The following is a 13,333-nucleotide window of genomic DNA, read 5'->3' as shown; positions in this document are numbered from 1 at the left end:
CACATCTTCCTCACTAGGGAAAACAGAGTTTGAGGGGCTGGAAGGGGATATTTCGCTGTCATGGCAGCCAATACATAATTAAAGTTTATCTAAGAAAGATTGGGGAATCCGCTTGAACAGCTGAAATAGCCCAGTATCACCTGTATTATTCAGGTATGGTGGTACAGACAAGATGTTAATATAATGCAGTTTTTTTCTTGAAGGTTTTGCTCCTCATTCTGAGAAAGAGGTAGAATTTAAAAATGCTTTTCAAAAGGGAGGAATTGCAGTCACCCAGCAGTGATTAATCAAAACAGGTTTTACAAGAAACTGTTGCAGTATGACAAATTGAAATATCCTTTGAAGCCAAGATAATTACCAAGCAAATCTCAGAAACGTATTTTAGCAAGAAAGTTATCACATGATGGAAACAAAAGCGTTCTTTTATTCCTATTATTTTCAGTATCATAATCTCCAGAATGAAAAGCTAGCTCTGGCAAGTAGCAAAGGTGTTTGCCCTAAAACTATGAAATGTCAGCAGAAGAAAAGACTTATGTGTATGTATAGGTGCTACAGACACGCTCACCCACACATTGTCTGGGTCTCTGACCTCAGAAAAAGCTTCCCACAGACCATAGAAACAAACTAATTCTTCTAGCTAATTCTTCCTCTATTAGGTCCCCACTGGGGACCTTGTTCTTCCACCATACTAACATGAGTCATATTCATGAGTCATTCATATACTTCCCCCACAATAACTCTTCCATCAGATGTAGTATTTCAAGCCAAAGCCTCTTCTAATTCATGGCATTGGACTCACTCAAATTTGAGAGGCAACCACTCAAATTAGAAAGAATACTATTTGCAGTGATAAAACAAGCAAGATTTGGCCCCAGAGTGATCCCAGGAGAGAGTGGCACCATCATCTGCTGTTTTGGAAGTCGAAAGACCTGGTTTCTTCCCTTTGCTTTGCAATGTGTTGAGGACTGCCTTTTTGCAAGTTACTTGGAATAATTTACCCCAAAATCAGATGACACCAGTTGGTAGGCTGCCCATTGCCAGGTTCAGAATGGGACTCAACTTCTCTGAAACTGTTTCACAAGAAAGTATTTCAAAACAGCACATTGACTCTTATTAGAGGCAATAGCAACACAACACACCACACTTATTGAAGATACGCAGTGAATCTACAATACATACTCAGAACTTTCTTTTGTAGTAATATTCCATACACACTTCATTGATGTAAATTCTAATATATATCTTCATGTACTTGATATGTCTTACTGGAAGTTACTACTGTGGACAAAGAGTATAATCTTTGTATATTCAGAATAGCAGCATCACACTGGGAAATATGCATGACGGTAGAAGAATTGAAACTTCGATAAAAACTACAAAATGCTTACTCTTGGAAAAAAAAAAAAAAAAAAAGTCATGGAGCTTTTGAAGTGGAATAAACCTTGCAATCACCTGCCTAACCTATTTGAGAAACTCCCCCTACTATTTTATCAATTAGTATTTATTCTTCAGTATTTATACAAACTCCCCCAAATCAGATGTCTAAACAGGCATTCATGAAAGAAAAAGAGGAGATTCAAGCACACATCTAGAGTAATCCTGGTTGGAAATGAAGCACACAGTTACATAGATTTTTCAGGTGCATCTTCCTGAGAATGATTCCATTAGTGTCCACACTGCACAGATGGGCTGTGTTATTTTAAGGTCTTGATCAAAATAAGTGCAAACAGGCACAGCACCACATGCATACTAATGCCTGGGAAGTGTCAGCTGTGAAGCAGTCAGTACACTTTTTTAAGAACCCTAGCTATGTAAAAATACAGAAGTGAAAGAAGTGCTGAATTAGGCAGCCTAGAGGAAGACTCAGAGGCTATAGCTACAAAGTGATGCACAGCACATTTGTAATATAAGCTGAAAAAAATGTTATCCTGTTAACATGACATAGTATTCCCGCATACTGATAGAAACTGAAGCGTCACACAGACAGAATACAAGAAAGTGTTAGGTTATCAAAATCCCAAAGCACATACAATTAGGAGAACCAACTCTAATATTAATCATATAGTAATTATAATGTAATCCGGACATCTATAAACCCGAACTTTTGAACATCTGAACACCTATAAATCTGAACTTTTTCAGTGGCTTTCCTCAGTGAGGGCATTACCCATTCCTCAGTCTCTGCTTTATCATCTGCAGCAAAGGCACTTTGCATCCACTGATCACGACCCACAGGCTGAAACAGACCCAAGTTCACCTAACAGTCTGTGCTCTGAAAAGTTTGTTGACTAAAGAAAAAATAAACCCATCTTAAAAATAATGTAACACAGCTACTTCTGGATTTTCTTTTTAAAAGACAGATCCTGTTCCTGCATGTCTGCATACTTAAAGTATTTCTTCTTCTGAACTTGAGCTGCCTCCCTGTGCAAGGGAAAAATGAAACGGAGAAAGCAAAGGTTGTGTTCAGAGTCACGGTGCCCCGGGTGCCAGGCTCGTAAACCCACAAGTGTCCTCTTACCTGAACAAACACAGCACCGCCCAAAGTGGTACCTGGTGCCCGGGTCCTGAGCCGGGGTGCGCCCTGCAGAGCCGGCAGCCCGGCCGGGACGGGTTGTGGCGGTGGGCGGGCAGGATCACACGCCCAGACAGACGGACCCGGACAAACGGACAGGCACTCACAGGCACAGCCCCCCGCCCGGCCCCCGCACACAGCCGCGCTCACTGGGACGTGCTGGTGACAGGGCGGGGGCAAAACGCTGCATCCTCTGCCCACCCACCCCCGATCTGGCGGGGGAAAGCACGAGAGGGAGAGGGATGAGGGGAGAGGGGGAAAGAACGAGAGGGGAGAGGAGAGAGGGAGAGGAGAGAGGGAGAGGGAGAGGGAGAGGGAGAGGGAGAGGGAGAGGGAGAGGGAGAGGGAGAGGAGAGGAGAGGAGAGGAGAGGAGAGGAGAGGAGAGGAGAGGAGAGGAGAGGAGAGGAGAGGAGAGGAGAGGAGAGGAGAGGAGAGGAGAGGAGAGGAGAGGAGAGGAGAGGAGAGGGTGAGGGAGAGGGAGAGGGAGAGGGAGAGGAGAGGAGAGGGAGAGGGAGAGGGAGAGGGAGAGGGAGAGGGAGAGGGAGAGGGAGAGGGAGAGGGAGAGGGAGAGGAGAGGAGAGGAGAGGAGAGGAGAGGAGAGGAGAGGAGAGGAGAGGAGAGGAGAGGAGAGGAGAGGAGAGGAGAGGAGAGGAGAGGAGAGGAGAGGAGAGGAGAGGAGAGGAGAGGAGAGGAGAGGAGAGGGAGAGGGAGAGGGAGAGGGAGAGGGAGAGGGAGAGGGGAAGGCAGGAAGGAGGGAAGGCAGGAAGGCAGGAAGGAAGGCAGGAAGGCAGGAAGGCAGGAAGGCAGGAAGGCAGGAAGGAAGGCAGGAAGGAAGGAAGGAAGGAAGGAAGGCAGGAAGGAAGGAAGGAAGGAAGGAAGGAAGGAAGGAAGGAAGGAAGGAAGGAAGGAAGGAAGGAAGGAAGGAAGGAAGGAAGGAAGGAAGGAAGGAAGGAAGGAAGGAAGGAAGGAAGGAAGGAAGGAAGGAAGGAAGGAAGGAAGGAAGGAAGGAAGGAAGGAAGGAAGGAAGGAAGGAAGGAAGGAAGGAAGGAAGGAAGGAAGGAAGGAAGGGAGGGAGGGAGGGAGGGAGGGAGGGAGGGAGGGAGGGAGGGAGGGAGGGAGGGAGGGAAGGGAGGAAGGGAGGGAAGGGAGGAAGGGAGGAAGGGAAGGGGCAGCGCAGCAGGCCACCAGCAGGTCGGGCGGGTGGCAGCAGGAGCCAGGAAGGGGCAGGAGGGGAGGGGAGGGGAGGGCTGTGTCTCGGGGGGTGTGAAGGGACATGGCTGAGAGATCTTTGGCCTGGCACGCTGGGGGCCATGGGGGTGGAGGCGCCCTGGCCTGAGGGATATGCAAAATGAGGGACATGGGGGCTACCGGCCCAAGGGGCATGTGGGGCAGCCCGAGCCCCCTGCCCTCTGAGAGGACATCCAGAGAGATGTGCCCCCCGGGAGGGGACAGAGAACCGGAGAGAGTCGTGTCCCCAGGCAGAGTGGGGAGGAAATGCCCTTTCTGGTTTAGCAAACAGGTGGCCTCTTCTTTTTCCTCCTCCCTGAGCTGAGTGTCTAAATAAAAAGCCATCGCTGGGATATTTTTGCTTGAATTTCAACTCTGACTTGTGTGCTGGAGCCACTAGTGTTTACTCTTCTGCCACACACCTCCCTCTGTGTCCCCTGACGCACATCAATCCTGCAAATTACCGACCGTAACTTCTCCCTGCTAAGAAACGTTTTGATCTCTGTCCCCCCCTGTTTCATCAGGGATGAATGTGCATCAGAGCAGGCTGTCAGGCTCACAAAGTAGCCCAGCCGGTCCCAAACTGCTGGTCTCAAATGGGGCCGAAGGCCATACAAAGGATGTCATCAGGGCCCTGCATTTCCATGTGCTTAGCATAGCTGTAAACGCGGTTGTGTCCAGAGCAGGTCTGTGAGCCAGCATCTTAGACGAGCTTATGTAGATATTCCTGCATCTGCTAAAATTTCCCAGTGCAGGATTGATACCTCAGGTGTAAGCAGGGTTGAGGCTGTTCAGCTCCATAAAAGTCCGCGCAGCTTTGGCGGCCGATTATAATTTTATTTTATCTGGTCTGTCTGCTACGTGGTAGCAACAGATACAAAAACTGAATTCTGTTATGTTACAGCTCACCCTCAAGGAGAAGGAGCACTGCCAATAACTGTGCACAAATTTTTCATCTTTCGGAAGAAAAATAATTGACCAAATTCAGTTTGCCATATTTGAAAATTTATTGGGGAACATCTGTTCACTTTATAGATATATATATATTTATACATATATATATTCACTTTATAATATATATATATATATAAAACATATATGTATATATATGTAATCATAGAATGCTTTGGTCTGCAAGGCACCTTGAAGATGATCTAGTTCCACCCCCCCTGCCATGGGCAGGGACACCTTCCACTAGACCAGGTTTCTCAAAGCCCCGTCCAACCTGGCCTTGAACCCTTCCAGGGAGGGGGCAGCCACAGCTTCTCTGGGCAACCTGTTCCAGTGCCTCACCACCCTCACAGGAAAGAATTTCTCCCTTATATCTAATCTAAAGTTATCCTCTTTCAGTTTAAAACCATTACCCCTTGTCCTATCACTACACGTCCTGATAAATGTATGTGTGTGTGTGTATAATTTCAGTTTTTAAAATACATACATATATAATTCCAATGGTTTGAGAAAAAAAATATTATTGAACATAAAAATTTTTACACTTTTTTTTAAGGAAAAAAATCTGTACAGTAAATTATTTTAGCATTCTGTAGCAGTTACTGACAGGTAGGAGACTGAACTGAACTAGATGCTGATTTTTCATTAGGCTTCCTCTCTCACCACATGCCTGCCCATGTCTGGCAAGTGCTCGCTGTAAACCAGCACACAGGAAGAAGGCCCCACTGCCCCTTGCAATCCGGATCTGTGGGGCTTTGCTTCCAGTTGCTGTGGGAAGGATGAGGAGTTACACGGGGCAGATTATATGGTCCTCACAAACTGTTACCACGTACCCCAAGGCATCCAGAGCACTCAGGAGGTCAGTGTGTCACTGTGCACCTCTAAGGGTTTTCTCCATGCATAATACATCCAGCTCCCCTTTACACCAGGCTATTCATACAGCTAAAAATCTTGACAAACACAGAGATTAAGTGGAGTCACTCTGGTTTATTTCAGGTACCAAAGTCTGCAGTGCATGCAGTTGAAATGTGCTGAATTGGTGAGGATTTCTGTCCTGTATTTTGTCCTGGGATGGCAGCTCTCTTGTGCTTTCTGTAAACCCTCTTGCTAGTGTCCAGTGTTGTTTTCTTCACTCACCCCCAGTCTCCTCCCTGCTACTGTCAATGGGAAAGGTGTAAAAATGTTATCTTTGGCATATTATTAAGACCAATTCACTGCCAGCCTGTACATCTGTAAGAGACTTGTTTCACCCATCAGTTCCTCCCTTCCTTGGGCAGGACACATTCCTTATCTTCTGTGTGGGTATAGAAAGATTTCGCTAATAAAGAAGCAACATCACCTTTGCTGTTCCCTTTCAGGTTCCCTGCAGGGAGCATTACCTCAATACAATTGAGACACTGATTCAGCAAAGCACTTAGGTACATATTTATTGAATTGAGACTTGAAGTTAGTGTTCATAGTGTGTCTGTTTAAAATTTCTTTCTTTGCAGGATTGCATTTTAGGCATAGGTTATTAGAAAATCCGTTCAGAGATTTTTTTCTTTTTTTTTTTTTTTTTTCTAAAAGAAAACATCTGTAAGTGAGCACAGGAAGGTGAGAGATTTCTTGAGGACCCACAACTTCTGCCTAGCTTCTGGAATCGTTGCATGGTTTATTCACAGCTCTACCATCAGAATCAGACTTTCATTAGTCTACAAAAAAAATAGATGCAGTGTCTAATTCTGCATATGCATGTATACCCCTCAAAAGGAGACATCCATCTTAGACTGTTCCCATTCCAGCATTCACAAACTGCATCAGAAGAATCAAGAGGATAGGGGGTTGCTCAACTCTAGACCAAATTAGCAAACCAAAATTTTTCCCATTATTGAGTGCTTCAGTATCTATGCCAACTTTCTGCACACATTTTTCTTCAGACTGCTTTATTTTTCAACCCAACGTTTGATTAAATATTATCTTAACCTAACATCAAAATTTTAAGTCTATGGGATGCTGGTGGTTTTCTCCCTAAAGCTTCACCTTCCCAAGAATTTGGTGACACTTAACAGGAAACGGATTTTTTCACCTACACATTAGGTTGATCAGCTGTAAGAGATTAAACCAAATGGTGCATTCAAGATGAGTGTTGCATGCAGTGAAGAAAACCTAATATCCTCACTCTGTCTTTAACAGCGTCTTAGTATGTATTTATATTTTGCAGTAGTTAGTATTTCAGCTATTGCATATAATAATCATCTGTGAACATACTTCCGGCAAGCTCAGTTGTTAAAGCTGTTGCTTCTCTTTGCATTGTACCAAGGTGATAAACAGAAAGGAAGTAATTTCTGTTCGCAAATATTTTGTCTCCAGTGATCTGGAGAGAAACATACACTGTTAAGAATATGTAGATGGTAATTCAAGATGCTGTCTTATTAGGATTTCTACTGGAAACAGCACTGAACCCACAGCTGAGAGGGCTATGACAGCTGTTGATGCATGGATACGTAACTCAGTTTCCCTACATTTTTCAGTTATTTCCATTCTGACTGTGAGTCTTTGACTTCCATTTTCACCCTGGGGTTAAGAATATAAGAGATGGCTGTACCACATCAGGAAGAAGGTCTATGTAGCCTGATATCTTATCCTCAGGAATGGATGCCTCAGCAGGTGTGTAAGAAAACAGTAATCATTCCACAATGCTTCCCCAGAATAGCTTCTCAGTTTGCAATTGTGGCGTGGGGATTTCCTCACAAAGACATGGTATGTGGCTTGGACAGCTCACAGTCCTTTCTTCTTCAGTAAATTTCATGAGCCACATTTGAATCCATATAAATTTTGCTTCCAAACATTTTGTGGCAACGTATTCTGCAATAGTTCACTCCCGGGAATTATGCAGTCTGCAAATCACAGTGCCTTTGCTGCCTGAAACTACTAGTTTGATCACATAACCATATCGCCATAAGCATCAGCCTTTTTTTTTTTTTTTTTTTTTTTTTTTTTTTTTTTTTTTTCAGTAAGCAATAGCTTTGCTGCAATTGTGCAATGCTTTTTCTTCTGACTGGCTAACAGTGTCTCAAGGCTCTGACACATTTGTTGTACAAAGTTCTTGAAAATTCTGGTGCTGGCAAGGCTCAGATCAGTAGCTGTGTGTTGGCAACTCATAAATTCCTACGAAACAAGGAATTACATCACTGGGGAATACTCCTGTGCCTTTTATATTTTTATATATATGCTCTTGTACACATTTTGTGTTATAGTCCCAAATGGCTTACATTTCAAAGCATGAAGCATATTCAAATCATCTCTCTTAAAAAAAAAGTCTACCTAGCATAGAAATGTTTTTTTTTTTTCTTTCCTGCAGTGTTGAATTTTCTATGCCAAAACGTATTGAAAGCAATGAATGAAAAATACTAAATTCTGCAGTAAAATATATGTGCTGCCTTGTGTTGCATTATGCATTGTGTGCTCTGTCATGTTATTGTGCTGTATGTCATGGTTTACTCTGTTACAGGTTTTATATGATATGTGTATCATGACACTATGTTATTTTGGTCTTGTTATTATCTTACTTTGTTGCTGTTAGTGAATTACAAGATTTGTAGTTCCCAAATCCTGACTCGTAAATAATTTCTGTTTGATGAACATTCCATGCAGCACCTCATCCAGTGCTGAAAGTTGCCAAGACATGAATTACGGAATCATCACAGTTTAGTGAAAACACTCATAAAGTTAATCTAACAACAAATAAGATTTATACTAACCCTACAGTACTTTTTGGAATAAAACCTTAAAGACTGAAAAGAAATAGCAACAGAGATGGAAAATAACCACCACAATCCACAGCAAAGACTGTCAAAATTTGCTGCCTGGTCTTCAGAAAGATCATTCTTTAGTTGGCTATTTGAGCCATATAGAATTAATTCCTGTATTGATAACCCTGGCTACAGCTAAATCCCATTTAATCTAAAACAGTTGTAAGAAGAATGATATCTCACACAAATCATTATTCATGTTATATTCTAAGTATTTATTGTTTCCTGACTTATCTAAGGATAGACTCGTACTGCTTCATCTCTCTAATGCATAGTGTGCATGTTTACGTTTCTCCATCTCCACAGACACCAACTTCTGACTCTTTGTTCGCAAATTACCTTTACAGAAATGTAACCTTTAATTTGATGAGCTAGGAGATAATGTACCTAAGCATATCACAAGTGCAATATTTAATAAGATCTCATTTGTATTTTCCATATAATTTGGGACAGAAAAGGCTATGCTAGAGAAAAGGACAAAACTTTCTTTATGATGACCCAATCTTTTAAAGCTAATTTTTGTAAAGCATGACTGTTTTAAGCAGCTTATTGGGCTGACATATGAGCAGGATGCATAGTGGAACAAAGTTTTGTATATATAGTAAACGTGTTTGATCACATGTCTCCCTCCATAATAGTCTACAAAAGCAATGCAAAAGCCAAATAGATAGTTTAGTTCCAGTTAATTATATAAATATCAAAGAGTGCCAAGTATCACATCGTTTAAATAGGTCTGATTTAATTATTGCAAATTAAAACCACTGGTAGATTTAGTAGCTTCTGTAAATCAGAGAGCTGATCATAGGTGACAGTACAATTCTATAATTCAATGCTGTTTCTTCTCTCCAGTTATATGTGGTAAACTTCTGCGGTGTTGAGTTCTGGAGCAAGCCAATAAATCACATCACACTTGAAATCAGGACACTGTTAATGGTATTGATACAGTGGGAGGGATTCTTCTGACTATGTCTATCGCTTAGTGGCTCAAGCAGTCAATGAATTACAAAATGGAGCTTTTCTGACAGACTAGCACTGAACAGTTTTCTTCCTCTTTATTGAACAACATTTCAAGGATTTGCCTGGAGTGCACTTCACATTTCCTTGTGACATGGTAAGTCAACATCAATGCCTGTTTGCTGGCATTTCAGTGGAGCCAGGCAAAGTGGACATGGCTTTGGTTGCTGAGAGTAAAACCTAAATGCAGTATCTCCATCTCTGTTAAGACAGTGAGACATCTCTCTTCCCGTCTTCCACTTACATCTCAGTACCCTTACAATCAGCAAAGAATCTGGAATTTCACAGTCCTAATTCAGTTACAAACACGCCTGCTCACTGAACTTAAAGGCATCACATATGATCAGAATATAACTCTATGTTGAATATCACCAATACATTAGTGCATGTAGTTCACCTTTAAACATGAGCAAAAGGGGTTTTTTTCAGTCTCTCCTTGAGATTATAATGCAGATTGAGAGAAAAGGTATGTGCTACATGCTGTCTTTCTAGATAATCTTACTTTTGCATATATTCTTTCTTTCAAACTAATATTATATTGAAATCAAGCAGTTATTCTTTGAATAGAGACAAATATAACAGAAGCAGAAATTAATGAATTGTAGAATCATAGAATTATTTAGGTTAAAAAAGACCCTTAAGATCACCAAGTCCAACTGTAAACCTAACACTGCCAAGTCCACCACTAAGCCATGTCCCTAAGCATCACATCTACACAACTATTAAATACATCCAGGGATGGTGACTCCACTACTTCCCTGGGCAGCCTGTTCCAGTGCTTGACAAAGCTTTCAGTGAAGAAATTTCTCCTGATATCCAATCAAAACCTTCCCTGGCACAACTTGATGCTGTTTCCTCTCATCCTATCAACTTGTTACTTGGGGAAAGAGACCAGAAGAAGAAAGGAAAATATATAATTATGTCTCTAGAATTAAGGGTACCAATGTAGATATAAAATATTGTAATCTATATTTTCAGTGACACAATTAACCAACTTCATGCTCTTGTAGTCACTCATGACCTTGTAACAATACCTATAAGAAAATAAATTTATTCTCATATCAGAGTCAGCACTGTGATCCTTATTTGTGCTGAAATATCCTTTACAATCTGTTGATCTGAAATGTTTAGCTCTCGAGCTTGTGCTGGTTGATATATCCCACAACAGCTCCGTATCAGTAAAACCTGTTCACGTGCTGAGCATCCTTGTTTAATTCTAGAACCATGCTCCTGAATTTACAACTGAATTTACCAGCCGTGTGAAAGCAGTAAATCAGATGTAAGAGGCTGTGCACGTCATACACAAGGGAAATACATGAGGGTGGGCAGTACTGTGGGTGTAAAACCTTTCACAATGCACATTTGAGATGAGGCTATTACTCATATACAAAGGAGCTGGGCAGCCTAAGTAAGTGCTAATCATACATTTCCTTTTTGCACTATATTAGCCTGTCATCTGGTGTGTCATATGCTTGGAGGCTGATGTTGTTTATCAGTCATAGATTCCCATGCTTAGACCAACCAAGTGTCCTTCTCTGTGAAGCCATTTTAAAAGCCCGGAAATATTTCTGTAGCACTTTTCTCCATATATTTTCAATGCAAAATAACATTCTCAATGCAGGAATAACTTTAAAATGTGAATAATTTAGTATCCTGATACCTTCTGGGTCTATAAGTCATAGTTCGTATCCCATTGGGAGGCAAAAATCTCATTTTAATCAAAGATAAAGTCAAATTTCTTCTCCTATGACTTACAGAAAACAAAGTTCTGTAGATTTTTATATACAGAAGACAGAAATAATGATCCAGACTGAATATGGCTTATTCATGGCTGCAAGCCAAGACAAGCACAGAAGGAAATTTTTAAGGAGTAAGTTTGAGAGATGAAGATGATATTCTCATATAGGATAACTTATTTTAAATGGTAACTGCCTAATGTTTTTTCTAGGTTTGAAATATTACAGTTAGTCTGGGAAGAAAGGTTAGAGGGTATTGAGCAGGTGAAGTGGTCAAAGGGAAATAGTATATGAATTTATTACATGGATATTCACAACTCATGTATAGTATATTTAGTATACATTGCCTTTTCTTTCTTTACATTAGACTTCAGAATACAGAGAAAAATCAGTGTCAGCAATGATGACATCAAATGCATCCAGCTACTAGATATTTACAGACTGAGAAAGTTGGTGAAAGAAATCCTATGAACATAAAATCCATTTTTCAACTGAAGAGTTGATTGTATTTCTTTTTGGTTCCATTAAAGAGACATTAACACACTAGCTGACATATCATTTGAGAAGAGGCATAAAAAAAAACAAAAAAAACAAAACAAAAACAAACAAACAAAAAACAAACAAACAAACAAAAAAAAAACAACAACAAAACAAAAAAAAAGAAAAAAAAAAAAAAAAAGGAAACATTTTGAGGGAGGAGATGACTGAAGACAAGGTTTGTCCTATCAGAACGGTGGGATGAGTTAAGATGAAAGCAGGAAGGAGAGCAACTTTGAAGAACATTCTGTGTGTATAATACAGCACACAGCTGGGTGATCCAGATTGTATTGCTGGAGCACGGGGCTGCAACTTTGGTATTCAGACATAATGTAAATTATGAACACATGGAAATTTTGGGAGGAGAAAGAATTCTGAAATTTCTGACGGAACACTAAAGAAACTCAAATTTCACAGAGTGCATATCAGGCAGCTTAGGGCAGGATGATAGGGTGACTTAATAGAGTGTCAAGCCAGAAGAATGATTTTACTGGTTGCGTTTTGAAGACTGTGGGATAATGTGTGTGGTTTAGAAATTACAAGAACATAAGAAGAGCTGTACTGAGTCAGACCAAAGTTGCACTTAGCCCCTAATCTTGACTCCACTAACAGCCAATGAGACCTGCCTAGGGAAAAACAAGGCAAATCTATAGTGAAGCTTTCCCAGAATAATCTCCCTTGATCCAGTAATTTGTAGTTTAGTTTGTTCCTAGCTGAGAGGGTGGTGTCTAACAACTTTAAGTGGATTTCTCCTTCATGAAATACAATTCCTTTTTGAACCCATGCAAACTTACCCTGCAGAAGTGTCAAAATTTTACCAAACTCTGCAAACAATCAATTCCTTAAATGTATTTGGCACCTACTCATTTTATTTGATGGCCCTTAGTACCTTTATTAGACTAGACTGCAATCATTCCTTGTTCAACATCTCCATATCATCCATGATTTAATAAGCCTCTATAATATTTCAGTTTTCTTTTATTGCAGGATGAAGAACGGTAGCTCATTTGCTCAATCTTCATGTGAAAACCTTCTTGAACATCTAACTATTCCTGCCAGTCTTCTCGGTACCTTTTCACTTTCCAGTTTATCCATATTAAGGTGGGGAATTGTTTGGAAAGCAACAAGGGCCAGAGTTAGTAGTCATGATTTATTCATACGAAGATTTATACGGTGACTTAATGCTTATTGTTTTGCTCTCTATTCTTTACCTCATAATTGCAACATCCTCTTTTCTTTAACTGCTATTGAGCATTTCATACACCTACCTAATAAAAACCCAAAACCTTGTTCTAACAATTGGGTCAAAATTTATCACTCCGTTTATACATTTGGGATTAGTTTTGGTTTCCCATGTTCACCCTTTTATATTTATCTATAAGGATTTCATCTGATGTTTTACTACTCAGTCCTTTAGTGTCATGAAATCTTTCCGTCACTGTGTGCAGTTTGTTTATCTCTCTTTTAACATTAATGGTTTAATATTATTGGAGAGTTTTGCCTC

General features: G+C 40.8%; 1 protein-coding gene across 2 annotated transcripts in view; it reads right to left on the bottom strand.

Moving 5' to 3' along the window:
• Nucleotides 1-13,333, bottom strand: part of COL22A1 (collagen type XXII alpha 1 chain) — a 283,818-nt gene that overhangs the window by 238,062 nt on the left and 32,423 nt on the right. Inside the window, exon 1 of one of the 2 annotated variants that reach the window (XM_042785801.1) lies at nucleotides 2,519-2,724. The exons of the other annotated variant lie outside the window; for it this stretch is intronic. The gene's annotated coding sequence lies outside the window, so the exon portion shown is untranslated. Of the gene's footprint in view, nucleotides 1-2,518; nucleotides 2,725-13,333 lie in introns of those variants that run through there. 2 annotated transcript variants of the gene reach the window in all.

This window comes from Tyto alba, unplaced genomic scaffold, assembly GCF_018691265.1.
Source record: "Tyto alba isolate M040663 unplaced genomic scaffold, T.alba_DEE_v4.0 Super-Scaffold_9, whole genome shotgun sequence".
Taxonomy (NCBI): Eukaryota; Metazoa; Chordata; class Aves; order Strigiformes; family Tytonidae; genus Tyto; species Tyto alba.
The sequence above is the reverse complement of the archived record's forward strand: the minus strand, read 5'-3'. Positions and strand labels throughout refer to the sequence as shown.